This window comes from Peromyscus californicus, unplaced genomic scaffold (assembly GCF_007827085.1).
Source record: "Peromyscus californicus insignis strain IS unplaced genomic scaffold, ASM782708v3 Scaffold_19__1_contigs__length_69161282, whole genome shotgun sequence".
Lineage (NCBI taxonomy): Eukaryota > Metazoa > Chordata > Mammalia > Rodentia > Cricetidae > Peromyscus > Peromyscus californicus.
The window spans coordinates 35,611,113-35,624,212 of NW_026294491.1; positions in this window are offsets into that span (position 1 = coordinate 35,611,113).

Genomic DNA, 13,100 nt, shown 5'->3' on the forward strand with positions numbered 1-13,100 from the left:
AAAAAAATTATCCCGGCTCTCTTTTCCCTCTGGGCTTTTCCCGTTCTCTTACTTCTGTAAATCTTACTCTTACTCTGTGGCGTGCTGTGTAGTTGGATGGCTGGCCCCTGGAGTCCCCCTCCTTCTCTGGCTCCTAGCTCGCTCTCTCCTCCCAGTTTTCTCCTTCTCTATGTATTCTCTCTGCCTGCCCTCTCTGCCTCTCCTGTCTCCTGCCTTGCTATTGGCCGTTCAGTTCTTTATTAGATCATCAGGCGTTTTACACAGGCACAGTAACACAACTTCACAGTTAAACAAATGCAACATAAACAAAATACATCTTAAAATAATACTCCACAACATATTTTCTGTTGATATAACAAAATACTCAAATCTCTTTTATAAAGAAAGGAAGCTGCAAGATCAAGATTGTGCAGGTCCACATATATATGTGTGTGTGTGTGTGTGTGTGTGTGTGTGTGTGTGTGTGTGTGTGTGTGTATGTGTGTGTGTGTAGACACACACACATACATATATGACATCTGTATGGCAGACTGGTCATTATTGAGCCAACACTGTCTAGGTTCATAGTCACAACTCATTCCCAGGAGAATTTCTCCTTGAGATTACAGGAACAACAGTTGGGCCAAGAAAAGAAGAGTTTGGGGAAAATAGCTCTTGGTGGTTTTTTTTGTTTTTTTGTTTTTTTGTTTTTAGTGTTCTCTTCTCTCTCACTTCAGATAGTGGTGAGTCATCCTCTTCAAAAAGAATGTTTCAGAACATTCCTTTTATTTACAATTAAGAATCCACATAAATTATGACAGTCTGGTTTTGCAGGATCGTACTTGACTTTATTTGCCGCTTCAGAACAGAACCAGACAGACACAAGGAGGGGTCGTTCAGAGCTCTGTGCCCTGTGGCTCAGGCAGGTTTTATTTATAGCCAGAGAAAGGGAAGTGAGGTGCAGGAAGTGGAGGTAAGGGGAGGTCATAACCCACCGAACCACCAACCTATGTTCAGGGATTTAAGATTATGTGGGGGAGGGGAAAACCCTTCGTAAGCTGTGTCAAACTCAGCAAGCGTCAGCAGCCGCCACATGCATTTCCTCCTGGATCCATGCTTATGGTCTGGGTGGCATTGGGAGAAACTTCTTTAATGCTTCTGGCCCACTTGCACTTATAAAAGTGGACATAGCTTTAACCAATCCCTGTAGACCCGCTGATCTGTGTAAAGGTCCCTCGTTTCCATCTCCTGCATCTAGAGGTCCCACAGCCGTTCCTTTGGTCTCACCTGTCACTAAGATGCAGATAGGGGATGTGAAGGGGTGAGGGTGGCACCCTCCAGGGCAAAAACAGACCTGAAAGACAGCCACCCTGAACATAAGGTTCACAGCCCCCCCAGAAGTGCCTGAAGGGGTGTGCTTAGACTGGCTAGGGGGCTATGGTCTCACAGTCAGCACACTAGGGACAAATTGTCCTCAAAGCTCGACACACAGCAGTTTGATGAGGAAGAAATAGCTATTATATCCTGTTGGTGGCTATGCTGGGCAATGGCCACATGGGGGCACTGCATCCTCAAAAATGAAGGAACACCCACTAGGCCACTCTCTGGACTGGTTTAGCTTGGAAACCAACTGCCTATGAAAGAGATGAGACCTTCTCTTTCCTGCCAAGCTGAACTTTTGGGACCCAGTGCCCTCTGCTGTCTGCTGTCGGATAGGAAGGGTCTTAACATGGTGAGCTGTGAACCTGGAAGTAGCCATCTGAAATGTTATTCTGATTATTGCCAGCTATTCCAGTGACTGGAATTCCTGCACCTTCTGCATTGGCTCGCAGCTCAGGAAGCTACAGAGCCTCTCTCTGGGAGGAAACAACTATCCAATAAATAAAGGTCAAGGCCAGGGAGCTGGGAGTCCTGTGTGGTGAATCAGTTTCTGGCTTGATCTGCTGGTGATGGTGTTCAAGAACCATCCTTCAAGATGAGCAACCTTGGGCTAGCTGCCTGGAATCCCGCATCCTTCTTGTCTTATTTCCACACTAGGGATTGCAACATATACCTTGGTTTGGGATGGATGCACATAACATCTGTCAGGGGAAGCCTGGGGTGAGCAATTGGCCCTGACTTCGCTTGCAGGTTTGGGAACACAGGAAGAGGAGAGGGGGGGGGGGTGGGCTCAGAGTAGCCTGGGGGAGGCAGGGAAGGACCACTGGAGCATTACTGAAGCTGACGGGGACCTCCGCTGCCTTCTCGGGGAAGCTGTGGGCACAGGGATGGGGCTTCTGTGTAACAAGGCCTTTGTGATAGTTAGTGGGGCTCACATCTGCACAATCTGGGGTCCCTGGGGGCTCACTGAAACACAGCCTTGAATGCTGAAGGGTACTAGTCTGTTCTTTGAGGATCCACCCCAATCTCTGAGGATGCACCTCATTCTCTGAGGATGCACCTCATTCTCTGAGGAGGCACCCCATTCTCTGAGGATGCACTTCATTCTTTGAGGAGGCACCCCATTCTCTGAGGATGCACCCCATTCTTTGAGGAGGCACCCTATGAGGTCTGGACTTGCTCTTCTTTCTTTACTGCTTGATCTAAAGCCAAAGGTGAATTTCTGTTTGGTTTGGAACTGTGCCTTGGTAGTATCTGGAATGCCCCACCCACCCCCCAAAAAGCTGTCATATCATTGCTTAGTTCATTTGCTTCGTTTTTGCCTGCCATTGATTTCATCTGACTGATTTGTCATTGGGCTTGGAACTAAAGCAGCATTTCTTAAAGTCTGTGTCCCCACCCTCGCAGCATTGGCATCCCCTGGGAATTCATTTGTACGAGCGAGCCCTGGGCCCCTCTCACCCCTTAGTGACAAGCTCGGGGATGGAAACAAGCCAGCAAGTGTTAACAAGCTGGCGGTGACACATTGCGTTGCAGAGTCCGGGAAGCCGTGCTGGAAAGGAAGGGGGCCATCAGTGTGCTGCCGGCGACGCCACCCTCCTCAGAGTGGCCCTCTGCTCCTTGGCATCCCCACCGCTGCCTTGCCCACCTCCCCTCACAGCCCCCGGCAATGTTTTCTCCCTGGTCCACAGGGAAGGAATGTGGCTCTTGCCCAGCATTCCACCTGCAAAACACATGCTTCCTTAGGAACTGCTAAAGACAGCAGAGAAAGAACCGCAGAGCCAGATGTAGGCGCCAGTGTATGCGCTGGTGTCGGGACAGCGCCCCGTAATGAAGATGAGGGTGAAGAGCTAATGAGAATGGCCTCCGTTGATTAAGCCATCATCAGAGGGGCAGGGATGACGGTGACAATCCCAGCAAGCCACAGCAGCTGCCACGTGGGGGCTGTTCACAGGAGCCCGTGAGATTTCCACAGTTACTGTTACACTTCCCAGAGGAAGGCAGTAAGGAGTCTGGGAGAGCTAGGCACCCTTACCTACCTTCACACACTAGGGAAAGAGAGGGCAGGCTTTTTAGCCCACCCTAGGCAACCTTGCCCTGGGCCAACGTCACCCCCGATCCCAGGGTCTCAGCAGGCAGGGCATTAGCAGTTTGGTTGGAAGAGCTTTTCCTTTAGGCTGACCAGATCTGCACCCCTTGTCTGGATACTCATCTAGTGAGTGAGCACACACACCCCCAAGTCTAGATTTATTCAGTCTGTGGAGGTGAATCAAGGTGGATGGGGCTTAGTGGCTGCACTTAGAAGCCCCTTTGGGATGTCTGTCTTCTGTGACTGGGGAGATGAAAGGGATGTCTGTCTTCTGTGACTGGGGAGATGAAAAGTCTCATTCCTTCTGGGGCTGTGTGAGTGTGGGTGAGGCATGGAACGTTAGGTGAGTCTGTGAGACCAGAAAGCCACATCATCCGTCTGTCTGGCAGGAGCCTGCACCAGGCTCCTCAGAGGCCTGTGGGTGGGCAGCTCTCAGCTCACCCCAGCCTCTAGTCATACTTCCTGGAGAAATAGACATGTCTAGTCACGGGGGCTTCTTGGAGAAGACCCCCGAGAGCAACCCCTATCCCACAGCACCGCTGGCCTAGCCCAAGGCTGGGGAGATTGGTTCTAGGGGTTGACTGCCACCTCCTGTGGGGGACTCTGCCAGACCACAGCCACCACTGGAGCCTTCTGTCACGGAGCTGGTGGCAGGGAAGCCCAGATACGGAGTGAAGACAAAGAGGTCTGCTGGAGGGTTGGTCAGGTCTGGCTGGTGCACGTGTCCTAGGAAGGGCAGACTCCGGCCTTGGACAGTTGTCTCAGGCACCTTCCATCTGCAATGACATTTTATCTTCCCATCGGTTCATGGAGAAAGTTGGAGGGAATCAGGGGTGTCTGTACATCTCTGAGATCTGCGTTCGAAGCCTCCGAAGTGGAACCTCCCTGCGTAGCCGCAGCTGCTGCACCACCAGAGGTTTCCAGCTGGCCTGAGGCAGAGCTAATGAGGTTGACAGCTGAACTCCACTCCAGCAAGCCACGTCCCTTCAAGGTCACCTACTCTGGACTTCGGGCAGTTTTCTTATTCTCACTTCCACGCGTCACACGCTCTTGGGGTAGGAGCACACGACTAGAGTTTGCGCCAGACTCTGCCATGGGTAGGTCGCTTTTTCATTTCATCTGGGTTCCTGCAGTGTGAGACTTTTCCTGGGGAAGACGGCACACATGCATCTACTCACCCCAGAAGCCCACAAGAGACGATCGCACCAAGGTCCAACTTGGCGAGGCAATGGGTTTGCATCCAGGTTACTAACAAGACTGTGGGGGAGGGGTGACTTACAAGAAGCAGAGATGACTCAAAAGCAGGGCCTCGGGGAACACCCCCCCCCCCCCCCAAACATGGTGACCACTCTTGAGAACGGCAAGCCTGGAGTTCTGCCCAGCTTACAGGCAGCTAGACAGTCAGAGAATTCTTTGCTCCAGCTCTGTGGTCAGAATCTCCACCCCCCACAGCTGTTTACTTCTTATACAGGCAGGGTAGGGCCCCCCAAGAACCTTCCAAGTTTTGTTTTCCTAGACATGTTGCCCTTCCCATCTGGAACCTCCCCACTCTCTTCTGAAGGGAATGTTTTGATTCTGAGGAAACAGCCATGTAACGGGACCTCACAGAGAAGCCTCCGAAGCAAGACTGAGTCTTGGTCCAGCCTTCACTGAATTGAAGGAGTCCAGCCAGGTGCACCACCCTCCCGGACTGTGGGTGCCCAGGTGCAGCGGGGTGACCAAGCCCGTGCCCATCTCAGACATGTTTGGTGGAGCCCAGTTGGGCAGCATTTACAGGTGGGATGATGTAAAACACATCTTCAAGGATGCTGCAGTCAGTGTGAGCCACAGCTCAGCATAGCACTGGTTCCCAACCTGTGGGGCATGACCCCTTTGACAAACCTGTATCTCAAAAAAACATCTACATTGCAATTTATAATGGTAGCAAAACTACCGTTATGAAGTAACTACGAAAATAATGTTAAGGTTGGGGGTCACCACAACATGAGGGACTATATTAAAGGGTCGCCGCATTAGGAAGGCTGAGAACCACTGCTGTATAGGAAGTGGAGATGTATTCAGCATTCCTGGGAGCTCTTGTGAGCTCTCCAAATGCCAGCAAGGCGCTCATTGCCAAACAAATAAATAAGAAAAATGATATTTAAGAAATATAGTTCACAGCGTATATTATATACTACTTATTATATAATATGTACATGGTATTTATTGTATTTATGATGTATTACATGATTAATGTATTTCATGATATGTTAAATAATTATTTATACATACTCATACATTTTTCTAAGGCAATCATTTATTTTATTTTATTTTTTAAGGAAATTCTCACTAACCTTGGGTGTTGAAAATATATTTGCACTCATGATGGTAGTAGTCGGTTTCTGTTTTATCATCTGTGGGATAAATCAAGCACTTCCCAGTGGTGAGATAAGAAGTGAGAAAAGTTAGCAATCCATGACTCTTCTTCACCTTCTGAGACTAGGGATGTTGATGACACCTCCACTGTGGGTACCACCTAGGCCTAGAGGTAGATTGCTCCCTCTCCACCATCCACCTTTCCTTCCTGAGACCATCCACACCTGCTGTCACAACCGATGCTGAAAGCATCTGCTGAGCTGGGCAGACGTGGCACATGGAGAACAGGACAGGCAACCCTGAACCTCTGTGTGGGACTGTTCCTCCTCAGCACCAGTGCGCAGAAGGGAGCAGGAAGAATTGTGCCCAGCATCCTCCGATTAGGCTAGGCTTAGGCACACATTCCCTCCATTGCCCTTACTACCTCCTCACTACATGAGATGGTGGCTGTGAAATGTCTCTGTGAGGGACTAAGCGAGCTTATTAATTGCCAGGGGTGCGCTCTCTGGCCAGACAGTGCTCCCTGAGGACTTAGCACAGAGCCTTGACTAGAGACCCCTACCTCCTGAGCCCCCGGGCTCCAGCTCTGCAGTGAAGTAGCAATGTCCCCAGTGACCCTGAACAGTACTGATTCCTTTCAACCCTCTGTACTCCCACAGGAGTAGAAGCCTGAGCTTTTACCGACCTCTCTGAGCCTCTGCCTGTTGTGCCCCTAAACCCTAGAGTGGCATCTCACCCCAACACATAGGAAACAACAACCCGGAGCACCCCAGTCCAGAGACCAATCACTACAGGTGCAGGCATGTGCCTCGTGCTAACCTATTTACGGTTGCCAGCAGTTTCCTGGAGGTCTGAGAAGGGAATCATCAGCTCTTTTCCTACAGAGAAACCTAGACTAAGGCCCTGAAGGCATACAGCACCCACCCAGGAGGAGAGGGGAGCACCCACCCAGGAGGAAAGAGCAGCACCCACCCAGGAGGAGAGGAGAGCACCCATCAAATAGGAGAGGGAGCACCCACCCAGGAGGAGAGGAAAGCACCCACCCAGGAAGAGAGGGGAGCACCCACCCTACAGGAGAGGGGAGCATCCACCCTAAAGGAGAGGGGAGTACCCACCCTAAAGGAGTGGTGAGCACCCACCCTAATGGAGAGAGGAGCACCCCCCCCCCAAGAGGAGAGGAGAACAGGTAGATCAGACTGGAAATATCAAGTTCTAACCAGTCAGAGGAGGAGCAGTTCTGGGGTAAGTAAAGTGGGTGACCTTTCCCTCTGAGACCCTAGAGCAGTGGTTCTCAACCTTCCTAATGCTGCAAACCTTTACTACAGTTCCTCGTGTTGTGCTGACCCCCAACCTTAACATTATTTTTGTTGCTACTTCATAACTGTAATCTTGCTACTGTTATGAATTGTAATGTAAGTATCTGTTTTCCAGTGGTCTAAGGTTTGACCCTCCAAAGGAGTCGTGACCCACAGGTTGAGAACCATTGCCCTCAAGGGACACTGTGGTCTCTGCCTCCAATGTCCTGTATGCAGTAGGTACTCAATAAATACATATTGACCCATAATTGCTCATCAACCCAAAGCTGCTGGCCTGTGGATCCTGCAGTCTGTTTTGGTTTTTGCTTTGTTGATTCTATGTGTGTGAGTACTCTGCATGCATGTGTGTGTAACACATGCATGTGTGCCTTATGCCTATATAGACCAAAGGGTCTGAAGAGGGTATCAGATCCTCTGGAGCTGGAGTTATGGATGCCATATGGGTCCTCTAAAAGATAGCCAGTGCTCTTAACTGCTGAGCCATTTTTTCAAACGCCTGTAGTCTGTTTTCTAAGGGCTGTTCGCTCCTGTGCTGGTAGATACCCAAGTGTAGCTTGAATTCACATGTGCTGTAGCAAATAAACCAGAATACCTGGTTGGAAAGAGCTTCAGTTAGAGAATAAGACCTGGGCTCAGCATCCTGGTGAAATCCAGGACTCAATGGGTCCTGGGGCCCTGGAGGTGCAGGTTAGGGGATGGCTGGGCCTTGTAGGAAAGGATTTCTAGCCTCCCGGGACTTTGACCCACATGTGCACAGTTAGTTAGTTCAGGAAAAGCTGTGTTTGTGATCTGATGAGATTCTTCCCCTTAAGAGGCCCCATGTCATAAAGCTAGATGCAATAAAAAAATAATAAGACAAAGCCATGGGAGTAATTGGAGTTTTCTTCAGGAGCCTTGGGTAAGCCTGCCTTAGTTTATTGTTTCCCTTGATCAGAAATTCCCCAGCCATCTGGGATACACACACACACACACACACACACACACACACACACACACACACACACACTATAAAGTCACCAGTAATGACATTTAGGGAACCAGCTCTTTGCATATGCTGGTTGAGAGGTGGGTGTTGGCAGAGCCCTGAGTGAGATGTGGACACGGGCACAGAGAGAACCCAAATGGCCTGCCCGGGTGTGAGCAGTATTGTAGCCAAGAATCTGAATCACACAGTTGGACCATCAATTAATGTATTTTTTCCCCTCATCTCTTGCATGTGAGGAGCTGTGTTGGGAAATTTTGTCACTTGATCACATGTCTGGGTGTCTCTGTGAGGGTATTTGGAGATGAGATTAACATATAGACCAAGAAAGCAGGAACATCGTGTCATGGGTCCCAGCCAATCAGTTGACAGAGTGAGAAGAGCCCGGGGGAGCTGGGGGAGCTTTCACCCAACTGCCTGCATCAGAACTGGGACCTTGACTCTTTTTGGTCCTACAACCTCAGAACTAGGACATCAAGTCTTTAGATTTGGCAGCAGGAGGATGGCTGCACACTGACTCAAGGAAAAGGTGAAAGACTTCACATTAAAGAAAACCACCACAAGGCGGTGGTGGCGCACACCTTTAACCCCAGCACTTGGGAGGCAGAGGCATGCAGAGCTCTGTGAGTTCGAGACCAGCCTGATCTACAGAGCGAGTTCCAGGGCAGTCAGAGCTGTTACACAGAGAAATCTTGTCTTGAAAAACCAGAAAGTAAAAGGAAAAAAAACCCAGACAGACAGAAAGGTGGAAAAAAGGAAGAAAGGAAGAAAAGAAGAAAGGGAAAGTGGGAGTGAGTGGTCAGGAAAGGAGGGATCCACTCTCCCCCCAGCACCTCTACAGAGAAGGACACCCCAGGAGCCACATGCAAGCCCAGCCCTGGCCTGTGTTTCCTGGCAAAGAGGCCTTGTGTCCATGGGCCTGGGGAACTATTTGTCACCTGCACTATTCACAGTAGTGACCTGCGGGATGGTGAAGGGCAGATTAAAGTTTTTAGAGCCCACATTCCTTAGTATATATAGATTTCCTCAAAACAATTGAAATATAAAGTCAGTTATATGTGCAAATCACATCGGGGAATGGAACATATTCACATACTTTATTTATGAGCTGTTAGGTGCTTGGAATAGGAACCCACCCTACACCCTCCACACCCCCACATTCCCACCCCCGACCCCTGAGGCCCTGCACAGGCTAGGCACCTGAGCTACAGCCCCCTCCTTCTGTTTTCTCTTCGGTAGGATCTATTCAGCATCCACACCCACACTGCCTATCTGGTCCCTACAGAAGGTATCTGGTACCTTCCTGCTGAGAGGCAGTGTGAGAAAAGGCAGGGGGCAGGAACATCCCTAATGTGCAGATCAAGAACAGCTGTGAAGGGAAGTGAGGCCGCAGGATGATGGCTGGTTCCCATCACTGCTCTGTATCTAAGGACGTGTGTCCTGTGGCTTGGGGCTTGTTTTCTGTTGGCTACCTGGTTGCAGATGAAGTGGGATGGTTTGGGGCTCACTGAGTGGCTCCCTCTATCTGTCTGTCTGTCTGTCTGTCTGTCTATTATCTACATAACTATATATCTATGTATCTATATATCTATATCTATGTATCTATGTATCTATCTATATATCTATGTATCTATCTATCTATCTATCTATCTATCTATCTATCTATCTATCTATCTCTATCTCTTGCCTCTGTCCCTGCAGGTTCTAGAGTCCCAGTCTTTCTCTGACTCCCTGTTTCCAAGTCTGGCCACTCAAGGTGATGCAGACTCCCCAACCCTCTCCTGTCCACTTGACAAGACATCCAAAGGACCATCCTGTCTCGGGGGCTCCTATGATAACCCTGTCAAGAGAAGCAGGGTCCAGGATGAACGTGCGAGCTCCATTTGCAAAGGTTCCAGAGCCTTATATTTCGTATCATCCGCTTGTTATGACATCTAATAGTGACAGGACCTAGGGACCAATTTGGGGGATGAAATGCCGTGTAAATGCAAAGGATAAAATCCATGCCATTGGCCTCATTGTCGATGCTATCAAATCCTAACGTGCCTCATTAGGTTCATATTCATTTTTATGAAATGAGAAATTATAGGTGATAAAGCAATAGGGAAAAAATGATTCCTCATAGGTGCTGAGACTGATGTGTCTTCCCTCCAAGTGTGTGTTCACACACACACACACACACACACACACACACACACACACACACACGTATGTACACAGGTGGTAATGAGCCTCACTCAGCTCTGGTGTCCTACAGTTTAGAGGTCCCATTTCATGCAGACTGTAGATGCTGCTGAATGTGGGGTTCCTCCGAGGAGACTGAAGATGGAGGAAGAAATCTTAATTGCTCATTTTCACCCTGAATCAAGTGTGTGTGTGTGTGTGTGTGTGTGTGTGTGTGTGTGTGTGTGTGTGTGTGTGTGTGTGTGTTATGAAGATGTATGTATGTGTTAGGCATGCATGTGAAGGTCAGGCGATACCTCAGATATTGTTGCTCCATCAACCCTGTCTGATGCAGGGGTCTTGTTTTTGTTTGTGGTTCTGTTTTGTCTTGACTTGTTGTTGCTCTATGATGCTGTCTTAGCTGAGCTAAGCTAATCCATAAGCTTCTGGGAATTCCTTCCATCTCCCACCCCAGTAGGAGGACTGATTGCAGAGGAGCTGCCTGGCCTGCTCTTAAGTGGGCTCTCGGGATTTGAACTCAGACCAAAGGCATCAGCAAGCACTTTACCAACAAGCCATCACCTCAACACCTTTGTCCTTAATCTTGAGTACATCCCTTGCATCGTCTGTCTGCTGTTCCTCCATGAAGAAGTGAAAGTGACCTGAGCACCTTTACCTCACAATCCAGAGTTGTTCTCCTTATATTTGTCCCAAATGAACTGAAAATCTACGTTCACACAAAACTCTACTCATGGCTTGATTTGCAATTGCCAAATTGGATGCAAACACAGTATCTTGTAATTGGTGAATGACTAAAGAAATTGTGGTATATCTGACAGTGGAATGTTCTTCAGTGCCAGAAAGAAATGAATTCCTAAGACCTGAACATAGAGTCACTCAGGCATATGACTAAGATGTTTCACTTTATTAATTTTATTAATGTGTATGTGTGTGTCTGTATGAGTGTATGCCACATGTGTGCAGTACCCTCAGAGACCAGAAGAGGGCGTCAACTTCCATGGAGCTGGAGTTACAGGTATTAGTGAGCCACTTGACTTCTAGAAGAGCAAATCACTCTTAAATGCTAAGCCATTTTTCCAGTCCAAGATGGTCCACTTTGGGTAATTTCCCACATCAAAAATTAAAAAAAAAAAAAAAATCCAGTCTGAATCAGCTACGTACCATATGCTCTGAGTTCTGGAACATTCAAAACTACGAAGACAGTAACTAGATGAGTGGTGGCCGAGTCAGGCTCAGAGAAGAAAGGGAGGCAGAAGTGAAGCAAGAGTCCTTAGGGTGGGAAGCCACCATGCCATGCATATTATGGGGTGGCCCCATGTCATCCTACCTTGGACCAAACACATAGACTGTCCAACCCCAAAAGCAAACGCTGAGGACACGGTGGACCTTGAGTGGTAAGGATGTGTCCTGGGTCTCATCAGTTGTGAGGAATGTGCCGCTCTGGTGGGGGCTGTTTGCAGTAGTGAGGCTGTGTATGTGTGGGGCTTGGGCATCCAACAAATCTCTGTACTTTTCTCTCCATTTTGCTGGAACTGAGACTTTTCTAAGAAACATCAGCTACTAAAAGGAGTGTATGAATACAGAGAGGCATCAGGTAAGAGCTGACTGAACTTTCCCCTGAGGAGGGACTTTCTTGCTTGGGAAAGGAAAACACCATTGGAGTTGCCATTTGAGTAACTGAGGTAAGAAAACCCAGTGTCCACTTGGGCCATTACAGTCACTCAGCAAAAAATAGCCTGGGGTTTGATTTTCTTCTTTTCATCAAATGAGTCTTTGTGGGTTTGTGGTTTGTCCCATGTCAGAGTGTGAGCAGAGCTCTCACTTCTGGCTTCCTGTTTTCACTAGGGAGCCGAGGTGTTACGGGAGGTGAGGTGGCCATCTGTCCCAGGTGTTTGAGAGCCGCGTCTGGGCCCAGGCCCTTCCTTCTCTTATAGCACTGTGTTAAGAACCCCTGTGAGAGGTCCTGCCTGCAGGGGTGAGGAGTGACTGTATTAATGTGCTTCTGTGAGCCTGGGCTGGTCAGTGTGCCGCTCAGATAATGTGCAAACAGACCTTAGAGAGAGTGGATGCTGTTAGGGTGTCTGAACAAGCAGCTGGAAGAGGTGGAGATGAGGGCCTCTTTTTCTGCACCCTAGGACCTCAGGCCAGGCTGGGACTGCTTTGGGCTAGCCCTGGTGTCAGTGAAGGGCTGACTGGCTGGCCAACATGTCCCCAAAACTCTGGTGTTTTTTGAGCCAGAAGGGAGCAAGCCTAATAGAGAGAAGTTTGGGCTCCCACAGTGGTGGGGGACACTCACTCCCCTCTGTCTCACAGTCACATTCGAGGTCACCAAGCCTGTCTGGGAACCCTTTGGCAATGTAACTGTCACAGTGTGTGTTTGAGCTTCTGGGCGGGGTGTGTCCTCTTTACTAGTGGCGTTCTATGAGTCTGCTTTGTCTCCAAGGGAATAATTAGCTAGTGTTAGTATGATATCAGAAAATTGTTAATTATGGTAATGAATTAACTCTGCTATCGGGGAACTTGTGGGGCCATCATTAGTGGTGACAGGCAAAATATTTGGCTGTTTCGTGCTGCACCCAGATTCTCAGGAGATGGGGAAAGATGAGGCTTAGTAATGTGCCACACCGGTGACCCCATTCCGGAGACACTAATCTCCTTCCGGGGGCCGGGGTGTGCCCTGAGGAGGCACTTGCCAATGTTCCGTGTGGAATAAAGAAGGAAAATGGGTGTTGAAAAGGTGATCTGTTCCATTCCAACCTCACACTCTCTAATGCTCACACACCCACTCATACGTCTTAGTCACACACACTAAGTC